The sequence below is a fragment of the Passer domesticus genome, chromosome 4 (assembly GCF_036417665.1).
Source record: "Passer domesticus isolate bPasDom1 chromosome 4, bPasDom1.hap1, whole genome shotgun sequence".
Taxonomy (NCBI): Eukaryota; Metazoa; Chordata; class Aves; order Passeriformes; family Passeridae; genus Passer; species Passer domesticus.
The window spans coordinates 82,812,028-82,823,840 of NC_087477.1; the positions used below are offsets into that span (position 1 = coordinate 82,812,028).

Below are 11,813 nucleotides of genomic sequence, written 5' to 3' on the forward strand. Positions count from 1 at the left end.
AAGATCCAGAGCTCTGACTTTTCCCACCTGGAATCCCTCCCTGCTGTTGTCTTTATGGAGCTGAGGATGGAGCAGGTCTCCAGAAGTACCTGGAGAAAGGTGGAAAATCAGCCCAGAAATTGTGATTTTTCACGGATAAGCCCAGAAAAAAATCTCCAAGTACCTGTGGCTGGGAACTCTCCTGGAATGTCACAGTCATGGAATCGTGGAATGTTAAGGATAGGATGGGACCTGAAAATGATCCCATTTCACCTTATCCACAGGCAGGGACACTTTCCACTGTCCCAGGTGGATCCAAGCCCCAGTGTCCAACCTGGCCTTGGACACTGCCAGGGATCCAGGGGCATCCAGAGCCCCACTCCTCACATTCCTTCCAAGCTCAGGTTTTATGGAATTGTTGGCTTGGCCACCAGTTCCACGGAAACTCAGCCATGTGTGGTGCAAGTGCAGGATTCTGGCCACAAGGATGGAGCTTGGAAACACCTGGGATAGTGGGAGGTGTCCCTGCCCATGGCAGGGGGTGGAATTGGAGGATCTTTAAGGTCCCTTCCCACCCCACCATTCCAGGATTCCATTAAATCTGCATCGAGGCTTTCCCTGGGAGTGAATCTCCAGCATGGGGAGAGGAATTTTCTGGGAGGTGTTCCCCACCCAGCTGGACACAAGGAACGTTTCCAGAGGAAGCCTCATTCCATGAACTTTACGGGGATTTGGTGGCATTCCTGGGATAATCCTGGAAGGGCTTTGTGCAGGATGTTTGCTCTGGATTTGGAAAATTGGATTGGACTCAGAAAGATGTGATTCCATGGGTTTCCATGTGATTCCACTTGATTCCACATTTCCATGGGATTCCATGTGTTTCCACACATTTCCATATGTTTCCATGTGTCCCAGGTGATTCCATGTGATTCCACGTGATTCCATGTGATTCCAGCTCTGCTGAATGGAATGTGCAGAAGTTTGCGCACCATGCCTCAGTTTCCCCTGGGCAGAAGAGCCTCCTCTGGCAGTTGCATTGTGCATTCCAAATTAAAGGAAAATATGTATTAAAATCCACATGGATTTTAAATACCTCCAGGGATGGGCTGTACCTGGGCTGGACAACCCTTTCCATGAAGGAATATTCCCTAATTTCCAGCCTAAACCTTCCCTGCTACAGCCTGAGGCCGTTCCCCTCTCATCCTATCCCTGTTCCCAGAGATCCTGACCCTTCCCAGGTGCCCCCCTCCTGTCAGGGAATTTCAGAGAGGGAAAAGATCCCTCTGGATCCTCCTTTGCTCCAGGCTGAGCCCCTTTCCCAGCTCTCTCAGGAATTCTCCAGCCCCTACCCAGCTCCATTCCCTTCCCTAGACAATCTCCAGCCCTTCCAGGTCTTTGCTGGGAGAGGCTCAAACTGTTCCTGGGATTTGGAATGTGGCCTCATTGTCACGGGATAGGGATGGGATAGGAATGGATGGATGGATGGATGGATGGATGGATGGATGGATGGATGGATGGATGGATGGATGGATGGATGGATGGACCAGGATGGGGATGGATGTGTTGGGATAGGGATGGATGGGATGGATGGGACAGCAGCACTTTGTGTTCACCATGAATTCTCTACAGACGATCCCACACCCTGGAGCTTTCCTACCTGAATTCTGCTCCCAAGGGCAGCTCCAGAAGTTCTCTGGATCCACCAGGAAGAGCCTGTGGATGCACCAGCCCAGGACCTTCCTGTGGGACACTGAGGTGGGAGTCCCACCTCTGTGAATTCCTGGACTCAATTCCTTGCACAGCCATTCCCGCTGCAATTCCCTCCAGTGGACACAATGCTGAAATTCCAAGAGAAAATCACAAATCCATGGAAGGATTTGGGTTGGAAAAGGACCTCACCCAATTCCAACACCTCCCACTATCCCAGGCTGCTCCTCCGGTGGATCCTTGCACCTTTCATCCCTCCTCCTTCCCATTCCCATTCCCTCTTTGGAAACAGATCCAACACAGCTCCAGCATTCCAGGACCCTCTCCAGCCTTCCCATTCCTCGCTCTTCCCAACGGGAAGGATCAGCTGTGGCCAAGCCAGTCCCAAGCACAATCCATGAGGCCCTGAAGGAGTTGTTGACAGGGGAAATCCAGGCCGGGCAGAGATCTGAGGGAGCCGCGGGCACTGCTGGATCCTGGCACTGGGACAATTCCCTGGATTTGTCCTGGATCCTTCTCCCGGGGAGTTTTGTTCCCCCAGGGGAATTTACGGCTCAGCCAGAGGCAGGAATCCCATGCCAGGATTTTAATGAGGCCTTCCTATAAATATTTCTCTTTTAGCTTAGGATAAAGTCAGGGTCTGCTCCGATGGAAAGGAGGGAAAAGCCGGGAAAATCCATTTGTTTTCCCATTTAAGCAAAACCACACATCCCTGTAATTATAAGCAGCATCCCCTGGCAAACATGTCCCTGTTTTTTGCTGGAATTATTTATGTCCTGTGAGTGGGAATTACACAGAGCCTGGTGCACAGCCCCCAACTCCTGGGCTGAGAAATTGTTCCCATTTGTGGCTAAAAATGAAGGAAAACAACTGGAAAACAATTGGATTTATAGTTTGTCCAAACATCTGTAGGAATATACTGGAGCTGGTGATTGCAAAAGGAATTTCCCCCCTTTCTTCCCAAATATTTGGTTTATTTTAGGGGTGATTTGGTGGTGGGGGGGTTGTTGTTTTGGGGGGTTTTAGGGTTGGGGTTTTTTCTGGAAAATCCAACTGGTGGCAGAGGTGGCCCTAGGAAAACTCAAAAAAGAGGATAAGGATGGATATTGTCAGTGTGCAAGGTGTGTGAGGAATTCGGGGAGGAAAAATCCATGGAAAAGCAGAGATATCTGTAGTGTTTTCCCACAGGATATGAGAACTGGTGGCAGGAGCATCTCAGAATCCCTGGGAGTGTCCAAGGCCAGGTTGGACATTGGGGTTTGGATCCCCATGGGACAGTGGGAGGTGTCCCTGCCCATGGCAGGGGTGGAATGGGATGGGATTTAAGGTCCCTTCCAACCCAAACCATTCCAGGAGTCTGGACCCCTCTGCTCTGGGAGAGCTGGGAATGTTCCCCTGGAGAAGGGAAGGCTCCAGGCAGAGCTCAGAGCCCCTGGCAGGGCCTGCAGGGGCTCCAGGAGAGCTGCAGAGGGACTGGGGACAAGGGACAGAGGGACAGGACACAGGGAATGGCTGCCACTGGCCAAGGGGAGATTGGGCTGGGATCTTGGCAAGGAATTGCTGGCTGGGAGGGTGGGCAGGGGCTGGGCTGGGATTCCCAGAGCAGCTGTGGCTGCCCCTGGATCCCTGGCAGTGCCCAAGGCCAGGTTGGACCCTGGGGCTTGGATCCACCTGGGACAGTGAGAGGTGTCCCTGCCATGGATTGGGTGGAATGGGATGGGATTTAACGTCCCTTCCCACCCAAACCATTCCGTGATTCTCCAAAGCCCTTTCCAACACCCCAGTGTGGCTGCAGCAGAAGCACTTACTGGTGGCTCTGATAATTAACCTGTTAGTTATTTAATCATTGCAATTAAATTTTTATTTTTGTTGCCAAATTCCAATTTCTCCATATCCATATTTTTTCCCAGACCGTGTTGGCTTTGGTAGAATTTTCCACACCGAAAATATTTTAAAAATAAGATAAATATTTTTCCATTTCCATAAAAAAATAAATTTAACTCTCTGCTCCCAAGTGTCCTTTTTGTTGGATTTTAAACCAGATGTAATTGGGCTAAACTGGATTTTTAAAATAATCTTTAATTATTAAAATCAAATTCCATAGAATCCAATTCATTTTCCCAACAGGTTTGTGATTCTAAATTGTTTTGGAAATATTTCTGTCCTTTTGCTTCATCTCAAGTGGGAGAAATGTTTCAATATCCTGATATTTTTCAGGAACTGGGAAAATGACCTCTTCCACTGCCCCTTTTCCCAAGGTATGGAGACATCATAAGAAAAACATGTTATCCAAAGATTCCTGGGAAAAATTCCCAGTTTTGTACCCACCGCTCTTTGTCCTCCATCCCTGTTTGCTGGATCCTGTGCCACAGGGAGCTGGAAAAGAGATGGAAAAGTCTTGGATGAGCTGTGGATTTTGACAACTTGCTGAAAGTGCTGAATTTTGTGGGAATCGCAGCGAAAGGGCTCTGAATTCCAGCTGTTTATCCCTAATCAATCCAAGTATTGACCAGGGATAAATCCTGGGATCTGTGCCTTTGGCAGCTGTATTCCATTGTAAGGAAATTCCCTTTTCTTCACAGAAATCCGCCCTGTGGATAATTCATGAAAGCAAATTGTGGGAATTCCATGTGGGAATCACCTCCCCTCTTTGTACTTCACCTCCCTCACCTGAAACCTGGGATTTAATCCATGAAAAGTCTTTTCCAAGGGGTTTGGAGTGATAAGATTCGGGTTCCTTATCAAGGCCTGTGAGAAAGAGCAGAGAGCCAGAATTCCAGCCTGGAATAATCAGCGCCAACGCCCCAGCCATGGGCATGGATAGTGCGGGAAATGCACTCCAAGTGAAGTCACTTCCCACCTTTCCCTGGGGATCATTGCCCAGGTTGGAGGCAATGGGAAAACATTCCACACCCTCACTCCCATGGGATACAAACCCCTGGATCCTGAGGTTTTCTCGGAATATCAGTGTTCCCAAGGGCTGAGGGGAGGTGACCACATCCCTAACTCCGGCTGCACCCAGCACAGAGAGTTGGCTCCTGGAAAACAGCTTTGGGCATGGTTGGAATTATTTTCCCAAGGAAACGCACCCTGGTCAGAGGGCTTTGATTCCTCTTTCCCGGGAATGGAGTGGACCTCCCCTTTGGATGTGGGAATTTCTTCCATGAACATCAATCACCCCTCAAAGAAAGTCTGGGTATGGGCAGAGCTCTCAAACAATCCAAAGGTGATGTGCACTGTTCTTTTCCCAGGAAAAGAGCAGCGGGAATATGAATCCAGCTGTGGGGTGGAATTTGGGAAGGTGGGGCTGAAATTGGAGAAGAGCTGGAGGGAGATTTGGGATCACTTGGAATTTTGGTGCCCCGGAGTAAAGCAAAGGCAAGAGATGCCTGGTGGAAATCCTTGGAATTGTTCAATCCGGGTGTCACCAGCTGTTCCTTGTCCAAATCCAAACGGATCCAGGGTCGGACATCCCCGCCCCAATGGAGTCACCAGGTACAAAGGGATGTTTGGAAATCTGATCCCAAAAAAGCGACCTCATCCAGCTGGGAATTTTGGGTGGATTAAACCACCACAAGGACCGGATGCTCTTACTCACAGCGAGGTTTGTGTGGGACAGGCAGGGAAGGAATTCCAGAAAAACAAAAAGCCAAAAAACCAAAAAAAACAAAGCTTTGGAAAAATTCCCTGGACTTCATTAAGGAATTCTGCCACACAGGGATAGGGTGGTCCATGGATTGAAGATTCCAGTCTATCCTGGATGGATCCCATTAACTCCTCTCCACACGCAACTGCTCCGATCCCAGGTGGTGTCCAAGGAATGATCATGGATAACAACATCATTACTATTATTATTATGGATAATAATTGATACCATTATTATTATTATCATTATCATTATTATCATTATTATTGATAACCATGAAAAACATTCTTATAATTATTATTACTATTATTATTATCATTATTACTAAATCATTATAATATTAAGTCTAATTCTAATAATATAATAGTAATTTAATAGTAATTTTAATGATTCGAATAATAACAATCATAACAATGATGATGATGATGATAATAATAATAATAATAATAATAATAATAATAAGGCATTTCTACCTGGAATAACTAATAATAATACTCCCTTCCAGGATCACTGGGAATATCCCATTCCACCGATGGATATTGGCTCCTGCTCTGGCGAATAGGTTGGGATTTAGCCTCTGCTCCTCTTAAAATCCCTGGAAAACACTGTGGCAAACCCCTCGTGTTTTCCTGGGATTTTCCAGGCCCCGTTTCTGGTGTTTTGGTTTTTTTTCCCAAGAGGTAAAATTCCTTCTAAACTCCCCAGATTGTTTTCTTAAGGAAAAAAGTGGGAAAATGTGGTGATATTTTCCATGGACTTGCCCTTGTTTGGAGCTGGGAGGGGTCTGGAGCTAACCAGAATTTTGGGATGGCAAATTTTAACAGGAAAAATGAGAAATAACTGGAATTTTGAACAGAAGGAATCCTCACAATCCCAGCTCAGCTTTTTCATGGAACTGGGATTGTGGTCCTACACCTTAATCCCAATTCTCTGGAAAAAATTCAAGGTTCTCCTTTGGAGTGACCGAGGAAAACCCACCCTTGGAGACTTTGTTCCAAGTCTTTGACTCCATGAGGAAATCTGGGATCCAGGCAGTGCCAGGAGCAACTTCCAGAGGGAAAAGAGATGGGATTTGGCTGGAGATTCCAGAGGGATTCTGGTTTTAGCTCAGCAAGACTTGAGTGGAATTCCTTCATTTCCAGTCCCAAAATCTCCCAGAAAGGAATCTCCATTCACTTCCAAGCTCTGGCATGCTCCCAGGATTCCTGGATTTTGTTGATTTTGTATTCTGTGATATTCATCTGCTCCTAAAACCTGGAGAGTTTTGCTGGTTTCCTGCAAATCACAGCCTTAAATCCCATCCAATTCCCATCTCATCCATGAGCAGGGACAATTCCCACTATCCCAGGTGGATCCAACCTGGCCTTGGACACTGACAGGGATCCAGAGACAGCCACAACTTCTCAGGGAATTGTATCTCAGTTCCTCCCAACCCTCATAGCCAGGAATTCCTTCCCAAGATCCCACTGACTGCACTGAATTCCATTCTTCACATCCCAAATCTGTGGAAGAGAAGGAATGTCTCTGCTTAGCTCTCTGATGCCAGGGGACAGAGCCCCTGTATCCCACTTGGAATTCGGCCAGGATTTGGAATCCGCCCCTCCCTGTCAAAACCAATGTTAGAACAACAAATCCTTTCCTCATCTTTAATTCCTAGGATTCCATGAGCCCTCCTTGTATAAACTCCTTGGGAAAACAACCAGGGCATGGCCCTGGCCACGCTTCCGAAGGAATTTGTGGGATTATGTCGGACAGTTCCGGGCTAGCCAAGATCAAAGGTATCGGCTTGCAGGTTCAACAAATCCTAACGGGGTGTGACAGCCAGGTCATTCCATGGGTTTGAGCTGCCAGGATGGATTGGAGGAGATCTCCGATTCCAGGAGGTTATTCCAGGATGAGGACAGAGGATGTTGCTGTGTATTTTCCTTAGGGAATATTAGAAATAGAAAAAATGGAAAGCAAATTCGAGATGGAGCTGGGAAGGTGAATCAGATGGGAATTTTGATATTTGGAATTCCAGATGTTTGGAGGAGGGGTGGATGGATTGGAAAAGGGATTGGAAGAGTGATGGATTGGAAAAGGGATTGGTTGGAAGGGGGACTGGAAAAGGCATGGATTGGAAAAGGGATTGGAAGAGGGATGGATTGAAGGACAGGTGGATTGGAAGAGGAATGGATTGGAGGAAGGATCTTTCCCAATGCATCATCTCTGCAAAAGTGACACTTCCAGGCTCAGTGACAGGGCCCAATTTAGGTCCAAAAATTAAAATTAAAATAATTCATTAATAATCACTTAAAATTTAAATTAAATCCTTTAAACATTTCCTACCCAGGGAATATTTTATTATCCATTGCCATCTCCAAAAATCCGAGGGATACAATGGACAAATTGGAATCTTTGGAGTGTTTGTAAGGAATAACAATTTTATTCCCAGACCTCCAAGACACCAAAACCACCTGGGACCAGTGAGGGAGGATTTGGGATGTTGTGGATGAGGTCAGACAGGACCCAGCCCGTGGAAGTTCTTCCCAGAAATAATCAAACCATCCCTGAGTTCCCAATGCCAAATCCAGCCCAAACCCCAAACAAATTCCAGCTCCTGGGAGGAAAATTAACTCCAGCCCAAAACCCCATTTTTTGGTGGGACAGGAAAAGCCTTTGGGATATTCAAAAATCCCAAATAATGGATTTTATCCAATTTGGTGCCATCACGGAGCCTAGCAAGGGAAAACATCCCCGGAGAGGTTGATCCAAATCCAGGATTTTGGCTCACGGCTGCTCAGGAGCCAAACCATCACCCAGCATTCCAAAATCCGATGGGAAGCTGTTGGTTTGTGAGGAAAATCAGCCAGGAATGAGATTCCCAGCAGTTTCCAGCTCCAGGATTCTCTTTTAGAGGGGAAAAGGTCACCAAAGGTGAATTTTTCCAAAAGGTGAGTCATGACTGGAAAGAATTCCAAGAGGAAATAATCTCATGGATCAATCCAGCTGCTGATAGTCAGGAGCTTGGACCCCTAAAAACCAATAACCCACGGATCCAGCTCCGGCTCCTCAGCTCCCTCTTTTTTTCCACATTTCCACCCAGATGTGAGGAAAATCCACCAGAGGAGCAAAGATATCCCGGTGCTTTGGGAAATTAATTCCTTAGGAAAACAAAGCAAACCCCTGGGATTACATGGAATGAGCTGGTGAGAAATCCTGGGATTCCTCAAGGTTTTGACAGCCCCTTATCTCTGGCGGGATGTGACAGACTGATGGGAAAAATGCGGAGCCGGAGCGGCTGCCGCAGCAGGTGGAGAAAAGCAGGAAAGGAGTTGGCCGGAAAAATGGAAAGATCAAAAAATCCAGACAGTTCCGGAAAAAATAGGGGAGGAAAGGATAAGGAGGATACGGAGAGGGCAGCGGAGGGAAGCGAGAAATAGAGAAGCTGTTTTGGACTTGGAATTTTCCTCTGTGGTTCCAAAAGATTTGTGGCCATGAGCCAGACTTGAGGAATGACCTCACTGAGGCCTTTCAGGACCTGAGGAGGAGCAGAAAAAGGAGGGAGAGGGAATTTTAGATGGGATGGAGGGACAGGACACAGGGAATGGCTGCCACTGGCCAAGGGGAGATTGGGCTGGGATCTTGGCAAGGAATTGCTGGCTGGGAGGGTGGGCAGGGGCTGGGCTGGAATTCCCAGATTTGCTGTGGCTGCCCCTGGATCCCTGGCAGTGCCCAAGGCCAGGCTGGATCTACCTGGGACAGCGGGAAGTGTCCCTGCCCATGGAATGGGATGAGTTTCAGGTCCTTTCCCACCGGAATCATTCCATGATTCCATGGTTTTCTTCCCTGTGGTGAGCAGTGCCAGAGGAGCCCGGAGCAGTTTGAGGGATGTTTCCACACAAACATTTCTGGAGTGGTTTTAAAGCCAAGCCAACCTTTTCCCAGCTTTTGGAATTGCTTTGAACTTTTGGAGCCACTTTGGAGCACCAGAACCACAGTGATTCCGGAGCTCCACACAAAACTGAGTGAAGGCAAATTCCAAAAAAAGCTTTTTTGGAAGAAAACCAGCTCCATGTGCCCAGCAGTTTGGGAAGGAAGAAGCTGCCAGCCAGACCTGGAGAGGAGGATTTGATCCAGGGAAGAGCAGCTGGGATTCCATGGAAATAACTCAGCCCCATCCCCAGGTGATAAAACAGCTGAATTCCAGCCCAGCTGATCCCAGAGCAGGGAAAGAATCTGGGAAGTTCTCACTCACTTCTTTCTGTGCTGGGGGTGCAGCTGAGCCTGAAAAAGGGAAGATTTTTTGGCAAGAAAGGAATTTTTTCCCATTTTTTTGCTGTTGGGGAGAAGCCAAAGGCTGAACATCCCCATCCACTGCAGAGCTGGAACAGAAGGAGAGAGGGAAAAGGAAGGAAAAGGCAGAAGGGAGGGAAAGGAGACCCAGGGAAAAAAATGAAATCAAATCTGGGAGATGTGGAAAGGGAGAGAAAAGTGAGGGGGGAGGAATTAAAAGGGGGAGAAGATGGGAAGGGAAAGGCTGAAAGGAGAAGGAGACTCTGGAAAAAACTGGGGGATGGGAAAGGGAAGGAAAGCAAATGAGGGGGAAAAAACTTACAGGGGAGATATGAAGAAAGAAAGGGAATTGTGGAAAAAAGGGGGAGAAGCTGGTTTGGGAATTGTGGGAAGTGAAAAAGGAGGAGCAGCCAATTTGGGAATTTTGGGCATGAAAAAGGGGGGAATAGCTGATTTGGGAATTGTGGACAGTAAAAATGGGTAGCAGCAGGTTTGGGAATTGTGACACGCAAAAGGGGGAGCAGCAGGTTTGGGGAAGATTTGGGGTTTCCAAACAGAAATGTCTCCCAAAAAATGTGGAGAAGGGCACTGGGAAGAAAGCGGGAGGAGGGAGCAAGGAATCAGAGAATCCTTTAAAAACCCTGGAATATAATCCACCCCAACCTTGGAACAACTGGGGAGAGCAGCGGGGCTGGATCCTTCCCCACCTTGGGAATGAGGAGCAGCTCCCTGGAGGTTTTCCTTCCAAAACCCTTTTCCCTTGCGGCATTCCCGGCTCTGCTCCAGAGGATCCCGATCCCAACCCCTCCCTGCCATCCACGTGGATCTGTTTGGAGAGCAAACAATTCCTGAGCTCTGCTGCCCTGCTGGTGGCCCCAGCCCTGCCTCCAACACGTGTCAGGGCCCCCGGGAATTCCTTCCCAAACAATCCCGTTTGGGATCGTGTCCCTTGGCTGCCCCAGAGTGACCCCAGGAGCAGTGGAACAAAACCCTTCTCTTCCCATCTTTTCCACAGATTCGCTCCAAGGAGAAGGGAAATGTGGAAAAAATGTCCAGGAGTGCTTGGATGAGGCCTGTCCCCAAAGAAAATCCAAACCCCTACCGGAATATTTCCCTCCCCTGGGGTCAGCATCCAAGTGGGAAAAATGTTCCTCCTGGGATCACTTCCAGTTTGGAAAAGCCATTATTTATAGGACACGAACATCCAAAGGAGATTTTGTTTGTTCTTTCCAGCTGTCCTCAAAATCCAGCCAGGAAAGGGATGCTCAGGGCACCAGAGGGGATGGGAATTCATGGGAAAAGCAAAGGAAAAGGTTTTTTATCTGGGATTTCACCCTGGAAGAGGCTGCAGAGGTGGAAAAAGTTTTTTTCAAACAGGTGAAACAAATCCCTGCCCATCACAGCTCCCTGAAAAAGGGCTTTTCCTGGATTCTTTCTCTCTTCCAGGAGCTGGATAAAATCAGACCTCTAAGAAAGCTTGGAAATCTCCATGTGAGGAAAAATTCCTCTGTTTTCCACTCAGAGTCCTTCCCATCTTGGAAAATTCAGTGTAAAAGGGAAAAAGGTGGAAGTTAAGGGATAAATTCCCTTTCTTCCTGTACCTTGCCTTGGAAAATTCCTCCCTCTGTCATGAGAGGTGGAAATTCCTCATGGAAAACTGTTCTTTCTGTATGGAAAACGAGTTTGGAGGAAGTTACCTCTGCAGGATTTGGAATTAGGGGGAATCACTCAGGACCAGCCTCAGGGACAGCCGCGACATTCCCAAGTTTCCACGACTGCTGGCTAGGATATTTCCAGGCTTTTTCTCATGCCAAAGCCTTTCCTGGTGCCAATTCCAGTTCCTGGGAACAATCCCAGTTCCAAAACCTGGAACTGAGCCAGAAGTTACGAACTTCAGGGAAAAACCAGCTCCAAAATTTCTGCTGAATCTCTGGATCAGTTGGAATCCTGCAGGATTCCTGCGGCTGGAGGGAAACTCTTTTCAAAGGGCCAAGGAAAAGCTTTCCATGGATACTCCAAGGTGGAAAAAGGAGAAATTTGGGACTGTTTCTTTTTAATTTAAAAATCAAATTTTAATTCTGGTATCAGGGCCCAATTACCAAATCTGGTGCAGATTCCACCAAAATCTGCATTTCCATAAAAATGAAATAATCCTGGAATTGTTACATTTGGGAAAAGATTCCAAAATCATCAAATCCAGCCCAAT

The 11,813-nt window shown here is 47.4% G+C and overlaps 1 long non-coding RNA gene across 2 annotated transcripts; it reads right to left on the reverse strand.

The window, feature by feature from the left end:
* Positions 1–522: 522 nt before the first annotated feature.
* On the reverse strand, positions 523–10,429 carry LOC135300155 (uncharacterized). Of its 2 annotated transcripts, XR_010362045.1 has the most exons (5): positions 10,315–10,405; positions 4,357–4,434; positions 4,015–4,062; positions 1,637–1,817; positions 523–1,003 (listed from the first exon to the last, which is right to left on the reverse strand). It is a non-coding gene; the product is annotated as an uncharacterized LOC135300155 (long non-coding RNA). The 2 variants fall into 2 exon arrangements; XR_010362044.1 differs by lacking the exon at positions 4,357–4,434 and having other exon boundaries at positions 10,315–10,429.
* Between the last annotated feature and the right edge of the window lie 1,384 nt (positions 10,430–11,813).